The sequence below is a fragment of the Oncorhynchus kisutch genome, linkage group LG5, assembly GCF_002021735.2.
Source record: "Oncorhynchus kisutch isolate 150728-3 linkage group LG5, Okis_V2, whole genome shotgun sequence".
Classification (NCBI taxonomy): domain Eukaryota; kingdom Metazoa; phylum Chordata; class Actinopteri; order Salmoniformes; family Salmonidae; genus Oncorhynchus; species Oncorhynchus kisutch.
The window spans coordinates 35,317,749-35,324,698 of NC_034178.2; the positions used below are offsets into that span (position 1 = coordinate 35,317,749).

Below are 6,950 nucleotides of genomic sequence, written 5' to 3' on the forward strand. Positions count from 1 at the left end.
TGACGTACTGATCTGTCTGCACCACAATCTGTTCGCCCATACAATCCAGGGCGGTGCTGTTGCCATACCAAGCAATGATGCAGCCAGTCAAGACACTCTCAAATGATGCAGCTGTAGAACTTTGAGAATTTGTGTAAACATTGTGTAACCCAAGTGTGACTTAAACCAAAGAAGAAAATTACACTTAACTCCACAAGAGAAAAAGCCTACCTATTCCAAGTTAATAAGGATCACCTACAGGGATAATTCAGGATTTTGACAATGAAACCCTTTATCTACGTCCCCAGAGTAAGATTCATTTGTCTCTGCATGCAGTTTGGGGGAGGGGCTTGCCTGTTTTGCATTAATACGTGTCACATATCAGTTTGCAAACAATGTAAAAATATATATAATTTAGTTAATAAAGCCGCAAACAAACACTATTTTTTGCTTTCTTGAGTAAGGCAGCTCCAAAAATGCAGGTGTTTCAGCCTAGCTCAGTGCTTTCTGTCATGGGGCAAAACAGCAGAAAATAGAGCGTTGCGCCGTGATTGGGTCAGTGTTCTGTCACTCATGGGGACACTACGTTGTCGCCAAGTCTAAGGGTAGAGCTAGAAAATTCTATCCCCGTCGGTGCTGCCATAGAGCTACATTAGAAGTGCCCACCCAAGAAGGCTCAAGGTCAGTGGCCACAGATAAAAGGACGTCAAATCAAGTTATATGTACGGCAGCTTTGGTTGGACTGATCATGTCAACATCATACTTGCAAAATCTTAGCTAGCAGTCGACATCATGAATCAAGTCGACAATCTACTGGCAAATCCTTTTTATTCCTTGTTTTTTTGAAAAGAAGTAATGAAGAGAAACTATAGCTAAAACGTATCGGTGCTCATCGGCCATAAACATGACCCAAATTGGAAATTGCTAATTTAACAATGAGTCGTTTGCAAAGCAATCACTAGCATGCCATTCAGTGGAGTGGCTGTGTGGTCCCAAATCTGGGATTAAGGGACTCTTTTCCAAGTTTAAAATTATAAATAGGGATGGACGATACCAATGCTGGCATTTAAGCTAATATCGTCTGATTCCAATATGTTCACCGATGTATCGTCCAGGTCCATCTTAACGTCCGATGTGCAAAACCGATGTCAAAGCTGATGTGCGTACGTACATAACGAAGGTACATGGCATAATATTTTGCTCTATACGTGCAACACAGCATTCCTAAACTAGCCCACAATATCTGCTGTGTGGATCGAGCAGTCAACAAGACAAGCAGTCATTTGAAAGAGTAACAAAATGTCAGCGAGAAAACTCAAGGGCGAAATCCATTAAAGCCAAAAATTTAATTCATTGCCCTTGAAAGTCAACTGTTCTCTGTCGTGGGTGATGTTGGCATTCGCCAACTGGTCGAGCACCGTTTAACACTACCAAGTGCGCTATTTTTCCGATGTTGCCCTACCGGAGTTACACAGTAATGCTATTAGCATCCCGACATGCATAGTATGGAACGTCGTTTGCGTGTCAAAAAAGATACATTAACACTGTCAAAGCAGTACAACAAGTCAGCAAACACCGGCCATGAACGATGTTTACAATACTGGTAATAAAGCATAATTTGTTCGACCGCAACTTCTGGGGTACCTAGCTAGCACTTTTGTGGCTAATCCTTATTGTGGCTAGCTTCAAAGATATGTCAGACCACCATTAATCAAATAAGAACAGTCTTATAAATGTGGGATATTTTAGATGATGGTACCTACCTATATAGTTAGCTAACTATAGCTACTGAAACAGATTGTCGTATTGCTATGTTTTTGGGGAAGAACGTTGTTTGCATCCATGAGCTAGCTAGCTTTTGTTATTGCCAGCACTGTAGGTGCACGAGGCACCTTTACCAGCATCATAGCATACGTATCGATGAATCGCCGTGACATATGAAATACAAGTGAGTGTAATAACTACATACAAAAATGTTTGACGTGTAGTCATATTCAGGTCCTGATTGGTCAAATAGTGTTATTTGACACAACAAATATTATATTTTTTGACATGCAAAGACCCCAAAAAATCCTGGTTGAGAATGAAATCGACTGAAAAACAAAACGGCACAGCAAGTAAGTGAGAGAAATAGGTTTGGTGATGTTTTACTGGTAATGGGGACATACGTAAATGACAACAAAATAACTTTTGGTCAGTGTGGTGTGTGTGTGTGTGTAACCTTAATTTAACTAGGCAAGTCTGTTAACAACTTCTTATTTACAATGACGGCCTACCCCAGCCAAACCCGGACGACGCTGGGTCAATTGTGCGCCGCCCTATGGGACTCCCAATCACAGCCAGATGTGATACAGTCTGGATTTGAATCAGGGACCGTAGTGACGCCTCTTCCACTGAGATGCAGTGGCTTAGACCGCTGTGTGTTAACTATACTAGAATGCGTAAAAGGCCGCTCAAGTTTTAAATATCCCATTTGTTTTTTTGGGCAAGGGAAATATTGGATATTGGTATTGGCCAAAAATATATCGGTGCATCACTAATGATAAACATTCAACATTGGCCATGCTGTCAATGAAGCATGATTTGTGCCGTGCTCAAAGTGCAAGACAACTGGGAAGTCAGTAATAAACGAGCTCCGACTGCGAAAATACATTTTGAACAGTCATCCAATTCAGAATTGTAAATCCAGCCACTTTCTGGAGCTATGACCTGAAGATCAATGATGTCATCATGATTCAACCTCATTTCTCTCACCCTAATAATTTGGTCTGTTTACCCCTCTTAATTTCACCTACTGTTCTGACTTGGTGGCGCACATGTAGCCTATAACCTGTTTTAGAGAAATGTAACCATTGAATATTGTAGGAGCTTTTATTGTCTGCTTATATGCCCCCTTTATTTATCCTCCCCTTTCTGACTTGGTGTACAGGGAGAACACTAAGAACGGCCCATGTTCTATATTCTGTTGCTGTGCATTACAAAAGTGCTAAACAAAGTCAATATAACTACGTCCATCCTAGCTCGCTCATTAATGTCTAAATCTAAATTACGGATTGCCTCTTATTCGCTTGTCGTCCCCTTATGCCATAGTTCAATTGTCATTAGAAACCACATTTGTTTAAGCAAGTCAGCCATATCAGCTATGTTTTTTTAAAGGCAGTAAATGATGCAGAATTAACTGTTTTGCTGAAAGTGTATAGGTGGTAAAATGTTGGGACTACTGTTGGGACAGCTTTATGCAGGCCGTTTGTGGGTACCATTTGTCACCGTTATAGTGCAATTCATGTATCGATTCGTTTTGTGTAGTGGCTTTGCTGGCATGCATCCCACTTGTTTTTGTTTGTTACCAAACCAAGATTTACATGCTTAAAGCGCCTTTGTTTAGCACAATTGCTAACTAGCGCAATGACGAAGTCTATGGTAACTGCTAGTGTGCTAGTAGATACCATATACTTCCAGGTATTGTGGTAACGCTAGTTAGCATTGGCTCACGAAACTACCTTCAACTTCCTTCATACTGGATGCAGAGACAAAAATGTTATCCATGAGTTAATTTGACTGGGGAAATATTGCCCAAATCCCAATGTAGCCTTTCCATTTAAGCTCCTCACTACCCCCCCCCCCCCCCCCCCCCCCCAAAAAAGGTACAGGCCAAAGAATCGAAATTCCAATTAGGAAAACAATCAGGCTTTCCTTTCAGCTCGCTGTGTCATCAAGAGCCCTTCCGCAGCCACTACTCCGCTCTCCCCACTATTCATCTTGTTAATGCCACACACACACACACCAAATACCTTTGATCTAACATCCTCTCTCAGTAACACACACACCCCTTACGACACACTAAAAGAATGCCATCTATTCAGACATCAATGGAGCAAAAATGCAGCGTGACAAAGACAGAGTGGAGGTAGTTATCAAAAAGGGCTTCGCCACCACACAAAAGGTGATGAGGCATTCGCTTATTTTCCCGCTCATTCTCATTGATGGAAGTAAAAGTCCACGCTTTCAGAGTTGGCAAGGATGAGGGCAATTTTCTTATACTAACAATTAAATAAGGCCAAAAATGCTATTTCAAATCCTAAAGTCTAACTGCTGACAAACACCAACTAAAAAACACACCAACAGTATCCAATCAATATGCTATGGAAATCATTGGATTGGTTCATCTGCTACAAAGCTCTGACACCACATAGAGAGATGTTCCCGCTCCCATGAGACGAAGCCCGTTAATGAGAACACAGTAGCAAAACGGACAAAGAGCAAAAGCAATGCATCCAAGTCACTTCAGCCCATCTGTAGTCAAAGAATCTCCCAGAAGATTGATTCATTGTTAATGCAGCCTGACACCCTGTGTGTGACAGAAAGGGAGAGAGAAAAAAGGGGGATACAGGGGGCTCCATTTGTTAAGAATATGAGTAGCAGCAGCAGTTCATTGGGTAATTTCCCACAGTGGCCACAGTTCCCCTCCTACAAACATACTAACACATATAGGCCTACACTGCTAAAGATGTAAGTGTGCATTACGTTTAATTAGGCCTAGTTATTTATCATGAATAAATCATCTCAAAATTAAGAGACCATGAAGACCACCCAGTAAATAGGCTAGCTCAGTGGCCTTATCCATACTCCATGCCAACAAGCCCAAAAAACACACACTTTCACCTGATACCATGCTCGCCAGCCTTACATGTCACATGTGTGGGTAGTAGTGTGGAGGAGAAAGGATGTGTTATAACTCAGGCCTCAAGCTTTTCTTGGTCAGGTCACATTGTTAGGAAAAACTCCAGGCCCTAATTAGAAAACTGACAGATAGACATGGCTTATAAACACAACCCCCATCTTCTAAACCAATACCCAAAGCATGCATGTGATTGAATAGTTATTCTGCAGATTTCATTTAATTTGCCCCCCCCCCACCCTCAAAAAAATAAAAATGTCTGAAGCCAGTCACAGAGCATTGAGTCTTGCAAGACGAGATGGGTAGGTCCTCCTCCTGTATATGTGTGCGTATAGGTGCTTGTGATTCACGTGTTCTGCCAGCAAGCAAAGACTGACTGCACACACCTAGACCTGAACCTTACAAATCCAAGCGACATGACTCACGCTCCATTGTCTGTCGAGTTACATGAGCAAGCTCTCGGAAGAATGCTCCCTTACCTCCTCCGAAAGTGAATGTTAAGCATACACAGAAATCAGTAGTTGTTAACCTTTTTTTTAAAACCAAAACTCAATGAGGAGTTTGCACTGCTGAGTACACGTTCTCGCTAACACACACACACACACACACACACACACACACGAATTGATACTAACACCATGTCCCATCAAATGTCTACACTACAGTAAATTAAAATGTAGCCTGTGAACTTGAGACATATAGTGTCATAAGTGGCCTATTCTGTCCCGATGTGTGACATGTAGCATAGACTAGAGGGTTTCACGGGTGGCCTGACGTCCGTATCCAACCCTCCCCTTTCCGTTGTACATAGTAGTGCTGGGTCATTAACCGTTACAATCACAGAGATACTTAACCTGCTAGACTATACAAATAGAAGAGTTCACTCACAGTCGAAATTAAATAGAATTCGTTCTGAACGTAGCCCATCAATTGCCCCTCGGATAAACTTTGTAACAAAAGAGTAGGTGGTATGAAAGCAGTCCGAAACCTCCACGAGGAATGCACATTCGAAACGACAAATTTGGTCTCGCATCAGCAGGTAGAAAGAACACTTCACACAACCTAAAATTCCGCAAATAAACGAACACGATCGGAACTAACGTTACAAGGTAGGTTGGTTGGTTGCACTGAGGTATACTAAGACGGGTGAAACCTCTACCTATTCCAAGTAACTCGGCACATCAGATCAACAGGAACATTTGCCACATGTTTAAACCCCAAATCAGTGTTACCAACAAAACACTTTAAAAACTTGAAAAGAAAACACCGACTATTAGCAGAAAAACTCACCCGCTTCAATGCATTCATTGAGTACACCACACCAGTTTCTTTTTTGCCACTATTAACTCTCCGCCATCTTCACCACTGTGCTTGTTTAAATGGGAAACACTCCCAAAGCGCAAGAAGCCAGGGGCATATTCATTATGCCGATTATGTTGCAAAACGTTTCTTAAACGAAAGCAAACGGAACGAAATGGGGAGGGACCTACCTGAATTTGTCCAATAGAAACTCTCGTTTTGTTTTACAACGAACACTAGTGTTTCTATTGGACATATTTAGGTAGGTACCTTCCCATTGGCTGCACTTGTCCAATAGAAACGCTATTTTTCGTTGCAAAACGGAACATTTAGCAATTGTTTGGAGTACTGACTTATACAACCCAGCTTGCAACAGAGCGACGGGGATTCTGGGTAGGGTAGTTGTCTTCCTCCTCTATTAGCGTAAAGATGTATGGGCTTTTCTAAATATGGACTACACGTACACTAAATAACCTACCTATGAGACAGGCAGCAGCAATGCATTTATTTATAGCTCACCAAAGTAGCTCATGGAGATATGCATGATAACGGTGCACGTGGCCGTTGTGACATGCTATTTTCCATTAGACCAAGTCAAACTATTTTCTTTTATAGACACATCATTCTATGAGGTCTCAAATTGATATTGACAGGTCTAATGTTTCGGTCTGCAATTGTAACAAGGCTAGAATTAACCCCCCAAATTTCATATAGTTCTACATATTTTCTTTGATTGTATGATTGTTGGTTAAATTTTTCAACATGGTCCGTTGTAACCATTGCGGGTTTCCAAGTATGACTATTTCAATTATGAGGGGGATATAAAACATGCATGTTATCTACTGACACACAAACTGGCCAATATCCATATGCCACATTGGGATTGGAGAGCAGCGGTGGTCAGGGTACAATTTGCAATTATGTAGCAAACACTATGAAGTCAAATCGCCCTATAGGAGGATGGAGTGACTCGGGAGGCCCAACTGCCCTCTGG

The 6,950-nt window shown here is 41.7% G+C and overlaps 1 protein-coding gene across 5 annotated transcripts in view; it reads right to left on the reverse strand.

Moving 5' to 3' along the window:
- LOC109890968 (nuclear receptor coactivator 3) overlaps positions 1 to 6,060 on the reverse strand; it is a 44,955-nt gene extending 38,895 nt beyond the window's left edge. For all 5 annotated transcript variants that reach the window (XM_031824969.1, XM_020483168.2, XM_031824968.1 and 2 more), the window contains exon 1: positions 5,948 to 6,060. The gene's annotated coding sequence lies outside the window, so the exon portion shown is untranslated. The remainder of the gene's footprint in view (positions 1 to 5,947) is intronic.
- Positions 6,061 to 6,950: the final 890 nt, after the last annotated feature.